Below are 13,981 nucleotides of genomic sequence, written 5' to 3'. Positions count from 1 at the left end.
ATATGTGCGTGCATGTGTGAGTGCACGTGTGCGTGTGTATGTATGCATGCATGCGTGTGTGTGTGTGTATGTATGCATGCATGCGTGTATGTGTGTGTATGCATGCGCATGTGTGTGCGTGCATGCGTGCGTGTATGCATGCGCATGTGTGTGCATGCATGCATGCGTGCGTGTATGTGTGTGTATGCATGCGCATGTGTGTGTGCATGCGTGCGTGCGTGCGCATGTGTGTGTGCATGCATGCGTGCGTGTATGTGTGTGTATGCGTGCATGCATGTGGACGTGTGTGTGTACGTGTGTGTGTGGATGCGTGTGTGTGTATGTATGTGTGTGTGTGTTTATGTATGTATTTTCTTACCCATGGAGTGAGAAATTCAATTTAAAATAACTCAACAGCAAAGCCTTTTCACATTTATAAAAAGACAAGGTTAGTTTATTTCGCTTTATTGCCCTGAAAGTTTTACTATCACAGGTTCACACATACTCTCACAGAAAGATTAGTTACGAATGAAGAACCTTGAAAATAGTTTTTTCTAAAAATTTGTAATGTCGTAACTGTGCACCGTAACACCTGCAATTTGCTTGTTGTTGTAGTGAGATGGCTTGCTTGATTCAATCAGTATCTTACTCCCTTGGTCAAAAAGTGAGAGATTTAAGGTCCATGCTCGGATCTTTGGTCCAGAAACAAGGCTCATACCAGAGGATGCATTGGCACAGACGCCATTCTTTAGATGAGACATTGGGTGACATTTGACCTTGTTCAAAACCTGCCCACTTACATAAAGTTAAAATGGGGTCCAAATTGAGTTGCTGGCCCGTGGTTTCATTAGGTGTGAAATGTCTCGCGGCCCTGTTCAAAATAAAGAGTTGGAATTTCTCCATGGTCTCACAGCAAGCATTGCTCTTTCAACCTGCTGTACCAAAAACAGACCATCCATCCCTTTGCTATTTATGCGATCATCTTGTGTGAAAAATGGCTGCTAGTGTTTGTCAACCTTATTTCAAACTGAAAATCTGATCTGAGATGTTTCTGAGATATGATAACGCACTACATAAAATCACAAATCTTTGTTTCACTGCAGCTCCATCGAGAGAGTTAACGTAAGATGTAAACTGTGAGATCAGTAAAATAGCAAATACATTATACCATCACGATTGAATACTTACATCTCTGAGTCCGAGTGCTTAGGGTTCAATTTCCAACCCAGACACTCAAGAATAAATTTTTGATTTGATGTAATTTATTATTGTCACATGTATTGGGATACAGTGAAAAGTATTGTTTCTTGCTCACTATACAGACAAGGCATACTGTTCATAGAGTACATGGGGGAGAAGGAAAGGAGAGGGTGCAGAATGTAGTCTTACAGTCATAGCTAGAGTGTAGAGAAAGATCAACTTAATATATGTTAGGTCCATTCAAAGGTTGGATGACAGCAGGGAAGAAGCTGTTCTTGAGTCAGTTGATACATGGAGTGGGATTTTATGGCCTTGCTCGTCCCAAAACCATAAAATCCCGCCTGAGGTTCAATGGACCTTTCCATGGTCTGCCCCTTGCCCGCTCCAATTCCCGAGGCGGGAGGGGCGGTAAAATTCCAACTGTGGTCTTAGACTTTTGTATTTTTTTCCTCCGACGGAAGAAGGTGGAAGAGAGTATGTCTGGGGTGTTAGAGTGTAACTGGTGACAACTTTGTATTGGTTGTAACGTGACCAATGGGAACAAGATGTAAGGGCCAGCTGACCCAGTAAACCATGGAGCCAATTACAGAGTGATGCAATAGCCAGCTGACCAGCTGATTCACTATAAATAAGAAACCATGTAGAATTGTGGGGAGCTTGGAGTGGCCCAGGGTGAGGCCGCAAGTTTGGAGTAATGATGCTTCTTTATTAAACCCTTTCTTTGATTTATAAGTTAGAGTAAGTTTTGTTGTATTTTCGTATCTGCATTTTTGAAGAGTTCCTTCTGAAGAAACATGGGGCGTATGGGATCCTGCGGCTGCTTTGCTGAGGCAGCGGGAAGTGTAGAAGGAGTCAATGGGTGGGAGGCTGGTTTGCGTGATAAACTGGGCTACGTCCACAGCCGCTTGCAGTTTCTTGTGGCCTTGGTTGGAGCAGGAGACATACGAAGCTGTGATACATAGCGAAAGGATGCTTTCTACGGTGCATCTGTAAAAAGTGGTGAGTCGCAGCAGACTTGTCGAAAACGTAAACTGGTGCTCCAGTGCAGTATTGAGGGAATGCAGCACTGTCGGAGGTGCGGTACTCTGTGTGAAGCATTGAGGCCCTCTCAAATGCAATATTTCGAAGAGGAGTTCTGGCACTCTGGGCAGTAGTTACCTCTCAAAAAACATCACAAAAGGGCAACTGCTCATCGCTTGCGGGAATTTAGTGGGAGTTAATTGGCTGCCACATTTCCTAAGACTATTCTAAAAATGCTTCATTGGCTGTGAAGTGCTTTGGGATGTCCAAAGGTCTTGAGTGTGATATATAAATGCAAATTATTTCTATCTATCTTTACTGTAGCCAATATCTTTCAAAAGCCATTGCCAGGGTCTGTTTATATAACTTTTATATATATGTGTGTGGAGATTAATGAAGAAACAGCTGAAATTCAATTTAGCCAGGATTTATATTCCAATAACAGAAACTAAATGATTAAATCTGTATTTTTCTCAGAAGTTGATTGTATGTTAGATATGAGTAATATTGTAAGATTCTACAATAAGCAGAGTATTTTGTAAATGGTGTCTTGCTCTTGGAAAGACAAGTTGCAAATTATCTTTGGCATCTCTCCAATAAATATTGTGTGGTATTTACCAATTCTTTTGTGACATTACATTTAGTAACTTCTGTCTCCATCTGGTGACTATTTTTCCAGTGTTCCTTCGAGGTAGGTCACTTTGCTAGTTGCCAATTCCATCCCAGGTAAGTCATCTAGAGATCACCTGGACAACTCAACAACAACATGAGGTCAATATCTAATCACTTCCCAGGAGCAAGAGTTCAACTTCCCTGTTACCTCAGCCGGAATTTTGTTCTTGCAGTGAGGGAAGCTCACCACAGCCGCCTGCGTGTGACCAGAGCTATATTTTACAGGAGTCGGCCAGCAACCTGTTTGTTGTCGGAGCTGCCATCCCTATTGAGGGTCGCTGCCTGCCCCCAGGAGCTGCTGGTCAACAGAGGGCACTGCAATCAGGTAAGCGTTGTCTGGGGTTACTTGGGCAAGTCAGTCAGGCCCCAGTGAGAGAGGGTGGTTGATGAGGGCACGAGGCGCCGATGGCATGGGGGCTTTTCCGTTGGCTAAAGAACGCCCACACTTGCCCAGATCCCGCTGGGAGGCAGAGGAGCCAGTACCCCAGGTAAATTACCAACAGCGATGGGACAAGGCCCTTAATTGACCACTTAAGTGACCCAATTGGCACCTGGACGGGAAGGCCATTTGTCACCTTCTTCTTTGCTGGAAAATGGCATGGTGGCGGGCACTCAAACCCCTGCCTTTCCTTGCCGTTTTACTGTCCCCTCCCGCCTCACAGCCCAGAGGGCTGGCAAGATCCAATGCCAGGAAACGAATGACATAGGCGCACGTCTGCACTCTACAATCCGGCAAGAATCGCTGGGAAGATTTAGTGAGGCAGAAAAAAACGACTTGGGAGCAGCCACCACATGGACTGATTTATTGAGCTCCCAAGGATAGATTCCCACAGTGTGATCTTCAGAAATAATACGAAGGCAAACTGTTTACTGATGAGGAACTTTGTTTACAGGAAGGATGTCAGATTTGTGTGCAGATTCTGATGAATCAGATGTCTGCCTTATAAACTAATGTTTATCAGTTCCCAGATTCAAGACATGGACCTTAAACTAGGGGCGGCACTGTGACAGTGTTTAGCACTGCTGCCTCAGAGCGCCAGGGACCTGGGTTCGATTTCCAACTTCGGTCTGTGTGGAGTCTGCATGTCCTCTCCGTGTCTGCGTGGGTTTCCTCCGGGTGCTCCGGTTTCCTCCCACAGTCTGAAAGACGCGCTGGTTAGGTGCATTGGCCATGCTAAATTCTCCCTCAGTGTACCCGAACAGGCTCCGGAGTGTGGCGACTAGGGGATTTTCACAGTAACGTCATTGCACTGTTAATACAAGCTTACTTGTGGCACTAATAAATAAATAAACTTTTTAAAAAACTTTAAAACTTAGCCCTTAGGGTCGGAGAACAGGACGGATTGAGAGCCCAATATGGGCAGGCCAGCTAAATATCTAAACCCTCTGCAGATAAAACAACGATCAGAATTCCCTCAAACGCATCTTCATCTAACCCATCTTCAGCAGCTGAAAACAATGTGAGGTCAAATCAAAGATACCCCAGCAGGTGGTCCTCTTATCAGGGAAACCAGCAGTCCACCTCCCATTGGAAACCTTCATCTTTCACACATTTGCATGTTATAATGAGCTGCATGCACAATGCACATCCCATCACACAGCTTGCCTGGATTGCGAGCCGGATACACCGGGGTTAAAACTGATTTTAACGATACTGTTCTTCGAGGATTTATCAAATGAAAGCTTGACGATAATTACAGGAGGTTTGACTGACACTTGGAGATGTGCTAAGTGCTTAGTAAAATTCGCTGTGGACAATATTGTAAGCTTGGATCCTTCTTGTTTTACACTCTGGAAGGAGACATTTGTGCCCCATGAGACATTGCATCTTAAAATGCTGATTTTCTTTTCCTAAAGTCTTGCTCTCTTTCATCTTTTGATATAATTGGAGATTTCAAACAGGGAAAGGTAAAAAAAAATCTCTCTGCCCTCAAACCATTAACTTTCCTTATTCATTATTCAAAACAATTCATTCTTAATGACATTTCATCAGGTATCGCTGAACATGTTCCTTGACTTCGCAGTGGTGCTGCAAGCGGACATGAGAAATGATTCCAGTCTTTGAAGCAATGGTGGGCAGCTACGTCCCGGAGGTTTCATGGGGCCCATCAGTGTTCTGAGTGAGGCCCAGGAGACATTTTGTCCACTATTGCCCATGCACAGGGTTGCCACATTCCACTGGTTCCGCCCACATCGGTTTTTCCTACCGGTATGTCTGAAGTGAATCATGGAATCCCAACAGTGCAGAAGGAGGTCATTTGGCCCATCAAGCCTGCCTCAACAACAATCCCACCCAGGCCCTACTCCCACAACCCCAGATATTTACCCTGCTAATCCGCCCCCCCCCCCCCCCGACACTAAGGGGCAATTTAGCATAACCAATCCACCTTACCTGCACATCTTGGGACTGTGGGAGGAAACCGGAGCACCCAAAGGCAACCCACGCAGACACGGGGAGAATGTGCAGACTCCGCACAGACAGTGACCCGAGACTGGAATTGCACCTGGGTATAGGTGTAGGTGAAGTGATAGCTACGTAAAGCAAAGGCACATGAAGTGAGCTGCCTGCTGTTTGCACACAGTCATGGAACAGAATTGAATCGCTGCAGTGCAGAAGAGGCCATTAGGCCCATCAAATCTGCACTAACTCTCCAACAGAGCATCTGACCCAGGCCCACTACTCACGCTATCCCTGTCACCCTGCGCATTTACCATGGCTAATCCCCTTAACTTATACATCTTTGGAGCGTGGGAGGAAACTGGAGCACATGGAGGAAACCCACGCAGACACGGGGAGAACGTGCAAACTCCATGCAGACAGTGACCCCAAGGCCGGAATCGAACCCGGGTCCTTGGCGCTGTGAGGCAGCAGTGCTAACCGCTGTGCCATGGTGCCACCCTGTGAGAGCCTAGCGTTCCTTCTGCGTTCAATCAAAGCATAAACATTTATTTTATTTTTACCATTTGAAGTTGAGTTTCATGAATAGATGAATGACTAAGCATTTTCTATGGGAAGGATTTTCCCCAGAATTGTGTCATTACAGTGAGAATAATGGAGTGACCCACATCAGTCTCTCAGGCGGGCTCTACACCGCAATCATCCCACAATCAGTCACTTGTTTGGAGAGTAGTGAGTTGTGTGCAAGTACTGGGGGGGAAGTGGGGCCTAAACACGCTAGTGAGCCCTCACAGTACACTGGGAGACCCCCTCCCACTCCCCCTCAGACATCAAGACCCCCGTCATTGGCGGCATCTTCCCCACCCTCTCCCCAACTTGGGTTGCCAACACTGGGGCATCAGAGCCCTCTTGAGAGGATCCTCCGGCCTGATTCCCGACATGACCCCCCCATCGTGCCCATTTCACGATCCACCCCAGCATGGTGCCCTGTGCATGACCCCCACTGCACAATTCCCCCGGCACAGCCTCCCTGTCATAGCCTCCCACTCAGGCCCCACTGCCTTGACACTGCCCTGGCACTGCCTGGTGGCCACTGCTAGGGTGTCTGGAGGGCGCTGCCGGATGGGCACTGCCTGGCCGTGCCCATGACCTCCCAAGGCCTTTAATGGCCTCCAAGCCCCCTGGCGTGATCATCGTGCCAGGTCTCCCCTATGGAGACCAGTGCTGATTTCCACTGGCGTGACCTCCCACCGAAGAAGGAACATTCCAGGAGTGGGGTATGGGGATGATTGCGTCCTGGACTCGCTCATGAGATCCAGTCCATCACATGCTAATCAGCCTCGCGCCCTTTCTGGGCACAATCCAGTTTGCAGCAGTAGGAAGGGACTGGGATGGTTGCAAACCTCTTGGTGCCCAGCGCGAAACCGATTTTTAGGCCCTTATGCTATTTTCTGGGATCAGCACAATCCGCGCTAGGTACGGCGAGGTCAGAAGATTGTCCTCATTAACTCATTAGGAAATATTCAGCATGTATTAAATGTATTCAATTTTCTGCATGGTTAGTTAACAAGCCTGATTCCAATCTTATAGTCCACTGAGATGAAGGAGGGTCACTCCTGCCACCCACTCATTAGCCGAGGCTGCCCATCATTGCTTTGAAGCAACAGATCCCTTCTTTTAATAAATGGGAAGAGGAAGACCATTGTTAGTTATTCCAACCAGATTAACGGGTTGATGTGAACAGTGGCTCCTCCTGTTGGACACTGAGGGATCCTGGGTATGCTTTGCCCTGTTTGTTTCAGTCTATGCAGAGGCTTAAGATATTTCTGCCTATGCCCAATTACGGTTAAAAAGGGGTTAACTAACTCTGCTAAGCTTAATAACTGTGGCTAGCTTGACTACACATAGAATCAGAAGGCATGATGGGCTAGCTAAAATTGACTGCATTCCTGAAGGGTACACAATGCAGGCAAACAACAATTTCCCATAACACGCTGCAAGGATTGTTTTTCTAGCCAGAGACAGCATGTGAAAAACAACTCCAATAACGAGATAAGGGTTGAGATATAATTTGGATGTTAAAGTGTGCGTTTACAGTTCAGTTTCAAGATCCTGTTCAAATTCAGTTAAGGGACTGGCTTAGCAGCCAGTCTCCAAGTTTTCTTTCTTTCACTTCTGTTATGTTAATTTTCTTAAGTCCTGTTCAATAAAAGAAAATCATTTTAAAACTCATATCAAGTGCTGTCCCCTTGTCTGTTCAAATGAGTGAATGGACCCAACAGACACTCTGTTTCTAATAAGAACATAAGAACTAGGAGCAAGAGTAGGCCATCTGGCCCCTCGAGCCTGCTCCGCCATTCAGTAAGATCAGGGCTGATCTTTTCGTGGACTCAGCTCCACTTACCCGCTCACCATGACCCTTAATTCCTTTACTGTTCAAAAATGTATCTATCCTTGCCTTAAAAACATTCATGTGGTAGCCTCTTTAACTCTTTAATTTTAACTCAACTGGGCAGGGAATTCCACAGATTCACAACCCTTTGAGTGAAGAAGTTCCTCCTCAACTCAGTCCTAAATCTGCTCCCCCTTATTTTGAGGCCATGCCCCCTGGTTCTAGTTTCGCAGTCTCGCAGCAAGACACAGAGGAATTCATCAGGCGAATGAGGCTGCGGGAGTTCTTCCACAAACCCCAAGAGGCCAACAGCGAACACAATGAGACAGCCAATGAACCGGAACAGCCGACAGAGAGATCCGCAGTGCAGCCGAAGAGGAAAGAGTCGAATTGGACTCCTCCGGAAGGTCGCTGCCCTCGACTTGACATGTATGCCCAAGACATCAGGAGGTGCGTCAACACCAAATTCATCAGCCGCACTCACAAGACAGCCCCAAACATCACCCAAGCACAACGCAATGCCATCCACGCTCTCAAGACCAACCGCAACATTGTCATCAAACCAGCAGACAAAGGAGGGGCCATCGTCATACTGAACAGAACGGATTACTGCAAAGAAGTGTACCGACAACTGAATAACGAGGAACACTACAGACAATTACCCACGGATCCGACCAAAGCAGAAACTGATAGCCAAGTTCCGCACACATGAGGACAGCCTAAACCGAGATGTTGGCTTTATGTCACACTATCAGTAACCCCCACAGCTTGCCTCCTGTCTTGTCTGGAGACAATACACATCTCTTTAACCTGTGCTTAATGTTCCCTCCTCCACTCACATTGTCTGTATCTTTAAGAACTGGTTGGTTGTAGAGATTTGCATTCTAATCAGTATTCTGTAACTTGATTTTGTGTCTCTGTGCCCTGTTTGAGAGCAGGTTTCCACTCCATCTGACGAAGGAGCAGCGCTCCGAAAGCTAATGGTATTTGCTACCAAGTAAACCTGTTGGACTTTAACCTGGTGTTGTTAAAACTGTTACTCCAGTTTCACCTGTCGGTGGAAACAACTCCCCTGCTTCTATCTTATCTATTCCCTTCATAATCTTATATGTTTCTGCAAGATCCCCCCTCATTCTTCTGAATTCCAAGTTTGCTCAGTCTCTCCTCATAAGCCAACCCTCTCAACTCCAGAATCAACCTAGTGAATCTCCTCTGCACCCCCCCCCCCCCCCCCCCCCCCCAGTGCTGGTATATCCTTTCTCAAGTAAGGAAATCAAAACTGTACACAGTACTCCATGTGTGGCCTCACCAGCACCTTATACAGCTGCAACATAGCATAATAGCTGTAACATAATAGTTCACTCATCTCTTGTTTAAAAGATGAATTATTTAGCAAACTGTATTAATAACATAAATAACACAATAAAGCGGGAATTTAGTGCTCAACAAATTTGATTTGTCAGTTAATTCAAATGAAGTGACTTTGAATTAAGAGGAGCAGGCTGTATATCCTGTTTAAATTGCCAAGTTCCTAATGTGTTGGTACAATAAATAATCTTCGTAGGTTGTTTTTTTCTCCCCGTTGCAGAGTCACTTCCTTTGAGCGATGGAGCCAACTCAAGACCACTTTGGGCTTCTAATCTGAAGCGGAATCTGACAAGGCACATAAGCATTGCTCATAAACCGGCACTGGAATTCTAATCCAACATTAAGCCCAAATGTTACACTATTCAGAGGATGGCTCAGTGTAGTCACCCTTTAAGAGGTATTGGCTCGAGCAAACATTATTGTTCTTCGTCCTTAGTGTTGCGGGACCCCACTCACCAGCTAACGGCCTCTTTATATCGTAGGGTTAACTGAAGAAGAGGTTTTCTAGTTTACTCTAACGCACTCTCTCCCAGCTCCCCCTCCCTCTATCTCTGGCTCCAGAAACTGGCCGCACATTTTGAAATTAATAAACTAAGCAGTGACTTTTTAAGTTTCTTCATAAAAGGTATTTCATCTGAAGAGAAGTCATTGTAATATTAAATATGCCATTGGAAAATGCATGAGCAGAATTTTAAATGTATCATGTCCTGAGGCGATTTCAAAAATGCGGTCTTCATATCAAGAGCTTTTGAAGTGATTTGATTGAATCTTTCTGGTTGGATGTATGAGACAGTATCGCGCACGTGTATAATCCGTGAAACTGCAATGCTTCTGTTTTGCGTGACACCGTATGGTTTAGTTTAATACCCTCCACTGGTGAGAATGGGTCAAAAGTGGAGTACACATTGACATGCCAACCTGATCCTACCTCGCCACCATTTTAAGAAGGGACCTTGCTTTAGGGACTCAGCTGGTGTGTGGCTGAATCCCTGGCAGCCAGCAAGATGATGTGGAGGTGCCGGCGTTGGACTGGGGTAAACACAGTAAGAAGTTCAACAACACCAGGTTAAAATCCAACAGGTTTATTTGGTAGCAAATGCCACGAGCTTTCGGAGCGCTGCCCCTTCGTCAGGTGGAGTGGAGAAATGCTCACAAACAGGGCATACAGAGACACAAACTCAATTTACAGGATAATGATTGGAATGCAGTCTTTACAGATAATCAAGTCTTAAAGGTACAAACAATGTGAATGGAGGGAGCATTAAGCACAGGTTAAAGAGATGTGTGTTGACTCCAGACAGGACAACCAGTGAGATTCTGCAAGTCCAGACAAGCTGTGGGGGTTACAGATAGTGTGACATGAACCCAAGATCCCGGTTGAGACCGTCCATGCAGACGCTACGACAACGGATGAATGAAAACCGCTCGACAATCACCAGGCAAGACTATTCTTTTGCTGTTGGGGAGCACTTCAGCGGTCACGGGCATTCGGCCTCTGATCTTCGGGTAAGCGTTCTCCAAGGCGGCCTTCACAACACACGACAGCGCAGAGTCGCTGAGCAGAAACTGATAGCCAAGTCCCGCACACATGAGGACGGCCTCAACCGGGATCTTGGGTTCATGTCACACTATCTATAACCCCCACAGCTTGTCTGGACTTGCAGAATCTCACTGGCTGTCCTGTCTGGAGACAATACACATCTCTTTAACCTGTGCTTAATGCTCCCTCCATTCACATTGTTTGTACCTTTAAGACTTGATTATCTGTAAAGACTGCATTTCAATCATTATTCTGTAAATTGAGTTTGTGTCTCTGTATGCCCTGTTTGTGAGCATTTCTCCACTCCACCCGACGAAGGGGCAGCGCTCCAAAAGCTAGTGACATTTGCTACCAAATAAACCTGTTGGACTTTAACCTGGTGTTGTTAAACTTCTTACTGAGCCAGCAAGATGTCCAGGGGTTGCAGTTCACTGCTGGTCAGATGTTGAGGCCTAACCCTCAAAATGAACTAGGCCTCCTGCCAGAGGGCTCGGTCTATACACACTCGCACACACCATTGCTGGGTAACTTGAGGGGGATACATCTACCTTGGCCTTGGACGGGGTTCAGAGGAGGTACACAAGAATGATCCCAGGAATGAAGGGTTTGTCATATGAGGAGCAGTTGAGGAGTCTGGGTCTGTACTCGATGGAATTTAGAAGGATATGGGGGGATCTAATTGAAACTTACAGAATATTGAGAGGCCTAGATAGAGTGCATGTGGAGCGGATGTTTCCATGAGTGGGAAAGACTAGGACTCGAGGGCACAACCTCAGAGTGAAGGGACACTCCTTTAAAACTGAGATGAGGAGGAATTTCTTCAGCCTGAGGGTGGTGAATCTGTAGAACTCATTGCCACAGAGGGCTGCGAAGGTCAGGTCATTGAGTGTCTTTAAGACAAAGATAGATAAGTTCTTGATTATTAAAGGGATCAAAGATTATGTGGAGAAGGCAGGAGAATGGGGATGAGAATCATATCAGCCATGATTGAATGGCGGAGCAGACTCGATGGGCCGAATGGCCTAATTCTGCTCCTATTTCTTATGGTCTTATGAAATATGAAATACATAGAAACATAGAAAATGGGAGTAGGAGGAGACCATTCGGCCCTATGAGCCTGCTCTGCCATTCATTATGATAATGGCTCATCATCCAACTCAATCCGCCTTCCCCCCCCAAGTCCTTCGATCCCCTTCGCCCCCCGAGCTATATCTAATTTCTTCTTGAAAACCTTCAATGTTTTGGCCTCAACTACTGTGGTGAACCATCGTTGGTTACCACTGGGGGTTGTTCTTATGTTACTGTTGGGTTAGGGTGTTGTCACTGTGGGGGTTGTATAATGTTGTTGGGTTAGGGTGTTTACCTATGGTAAATGTTATTATGGCACATCCCGGTGGGGCCCCGCCTCCGGAGGAGAGGTATAAGACCCTCTGCTCCGGCAGGACCCCTCCAGTCTGAACTGGTGTACTCGTGTTAGTTAGTTCCATTGTTTGCTAATAAAACCCTTCAATAGCTGAAGCCTTGTTCCACGTGCTTGATTGTCGCGCATCAACTACTTTCTGCGGTAGCGAATTAAACAGACTGACCAGGCTCTGGGTGAAGAAATTTCTCCTCATCTCGGTTCTAAGTGGTCTAATCTGTACCCTCAGATTGTGACCCCTGATTCTGGACACCTCCACCATCGTGAATATCCTTCATGCATCTAACCTGTCTCATCCTGTTAGATTTTGTTCGGTTTTATATGCCACAGAAACAGGCCATTCGGCCCCAACAGGCCATGCAGATGTTTATGCTCCATTCGAACCTCCTTCCATCTTTCCTCAGCTGAATCTATCAGTGGAATCCCCTATTACCTTCTTCATATGTTTGTCTAGCCTCCCCTTGAAAGGTGTCTGTAGTATTCATTTCAACAACTCTTGGTGATGATGGGTGGGATTTACCACCCAACCCGCTGCATGTTTAGCGACGGTCTTGGACAGAGCAAGAGCCATACCAAGCTGTGATACAACCAGAATGGATGATGCATCTGTAAAAGTTGGTGAGATGGGTCTGGCCACATTGCCGCGGAACGCTCCAAGTAGTTGGACCGTACCGCAGCACCTGTCCTTCGTGAAGAAATTCTTCCGGAAACACACCTTTGACCACATGGCTATCAAGCAGTGGTCAGCACGTAAGGTCCTTGAGGCCCTGAGAGAAAAGGAGATGGCGGATCCTGTCGGATGGTTCCCTGAGCGGACTGTCAATGTCATTTGGCAGAATACCTCATCACCAGAACTCACAAACAAGCACCAAGACCTGGCTTGGCTGGTGGTGAGAAGGGCACTCCCCGTCAGATCCTTTATGCACGCCCGAGGGCTCAACCTCACCGCATGCTGCCCTCGAAGCGGCTGCAGGGCTGATGAGACGGTCGCACACCTCCTTGTGGAATGTGCCTTTGCAAAGAAGGTCTGGAGTGAGATACAGTGGTATTTATCGAGGTTTGTCCCGAGCAGCTCGGTGACGCAGGACTCTGTGCTCTACGGGCTGTTTCCGGGGACGCACACCGAGACAAATATCAACTGCTGCTGGAGGGTCATCAACTCGGTGAAGGACGCGCTTTGGTCCGCCCGAAACTTGCTGATCTTCCAGCTGAAAGAATTGTCCTCGACCGAGTGTTGCAGACTGGCACATTCCAGGGTCCAGGACTACGTGCTCAGTGATGCGCTCAAGCTTGGGGCAGCCGCCGCAAAGGCACAATGGGGAAAGGCCACCGTGTTAAGCGTCTCAACTGAGGCAGACCGAGGGCCCGGTAACTGCAGAACACCCTCGGCCTGCGTAACTGTGTGCCAATCTGAAAAATAACGGCACACAGTAAACTCTGATGATGTACATAGTTTTAAGGAATGAAATGTAATGAATGTAATGTTTTGTAAATAAGCACTGTGTTGTAGGGTAAAAATGATTCATTTTTTGCACTGTTTGTAACTTTTGGATCTGTCATTTGCAATGTCTTATTTGAGAGTTCTTTTTTATGAATAAAGTATATTTTTGAAATTAAAAAAAAGTGTAGTATCGAAAAAAAAATCTATTAATAAGGGCAAGTATCCCATATGCCTTTTTCATCACCTTTTTCATAACGTGCCCTTCTGCTTTCAGAGATCTATGGACACATACGCCAAGGCCCCTTTGTTCCCCAACACTTCCGAGTACCATGCCATTCATTGAATACCATTCATTGTCAAATTACTCCTTGCAAATTGTATCACTGTACATTTTTCAGGGTTAAATTCATTTTTTAAAAGAATCTGGAACTAAATCTACTGCTGACTATGAAAATGTTGTCATAAAAATCTTTGAGGTCCACCTTTGAGGAAGGAAATCTGCCGTCCTTACCTGGCCTGGCCTACATGTGACTCCAGACTCACAGCAATAT

Source organism: Mustelus asterias, chromosome 12 (genome assembly GCF_964213995.1).
Source record: "Mustelus asterias chromosome 12, sMusAst1.hap1.1, whole genome shotgun sequence".
Taxonomy (NCBI): Eukaryota; Metazoa; Chordata; class Chondrichthyes; order Carcharhiniformes; family Triakidae; genus Mustelus; species Mustelus asterias.
The sequence above is the reverse complement of the archived record's forward strand: the minus strand, read 5'-3'. Positions refer to the sequence as shown.